The following is an 899-nucleotide window of genomic DNA, read 5'->3' on the forward strand; positions in this document are numbered from 1 at the left end:
GGGGGGGGGGGGGGGGGGGGTGGTGACATGCAGATGACATCAAACCCTCAACTTCTGCGTCAAGGACTGGGCCTCTTTATACGGGCGCTAGCTCTACCACTAGGGCACCCAGTTTTTGTCTCTTTATCCGATGTCTTTGTCTTTTTTCAGCGCCTTTTTACATTTTTTAAAGCTTTTTTTGACATTTATGTCACTTTTTTCAACGTCCTTTTTGTCAATTTATTTCTCTCAAAATTCTATTAAATTGAATAAAACAACCAAATTCATTGAAAGTAGGGAACTGAATATTTATTTTACTTGTGAAGAGCATTGTAAAGAACCATCCACGTTACTTTTCTCGGAAAATTTGGTTGAAAGAAACCCTAATTTCTGAGATAGAAAATGGGTCAAATTTGACTCGAGGACAACAGGAGGTTGAATGAAAGAAGTGATGGTAATAATCTCTCATTCCTGAAGGATACGGTGTCGCACACTACTACACTTTGGGTAATAATTGATCGTGCGACTGCTCGTTTTTCTCGACCCATATCAGTGACGTTACAGTGTCCCATGATCTCACGAAAAAATCTTGACTACAATGTTATTATTACTGGGGGGAAAAAGAACTAAACTACAAACATGAGACCCAATGTGTAATATTCGTACTTTAAAAAGTTTCTGTTAAGTTAATAACGCAACTCAGAGATCCACATCTGGAGTCTTCTACAACCTAAAACACACAATTTGACTCTTTACTTAAATATAGAAACATACAAAATGTGTTTTGAGAAAGTGACAGAGGGAGAGAAACAGAATGGCATTAAATGAGTAATTAGCAGAAAAGGTAGTGGTCAAATGAAAAAGGGATGTAGTGTGGCCATAAACAACTTTTACAGTAGCAGTGAAATTAAACACACACA

At 37.6% G+C, this 899-nt stretch overlaps 1 protein-coding gene across 2 annotated transcripts in view; it reads right to left on the reverse strand.

Annotated features, from left to right (window-relative positions):
* LOC116695236 (1-phosphatidylinositol 4,5-bisphosphate phosphodiesterase gamma-1) overlaps nucleotides 1-899 on the reverse strand; it is a 40,207-nt gene that overhangs the window by 26,766 nt on the left and 12,542 nt on the right. The window lies entirely within an intron of this gene.

This window comes from Etheostoma spectabile, chromosome 9 (assembly GCF_008692095.1).
Source record: "Etheostoma spectabile isolate EspeVRDwgs_2016 chromosome 9, UIUC_Espe_1.0, whole genome shotgun sequence".
Taxonomy (NCBI): Eukaryota; Metazoa; Chordata; class Actinopteri; order Perciformes; family Percidae; genus Etheostoma; species Etheostoma spectabile.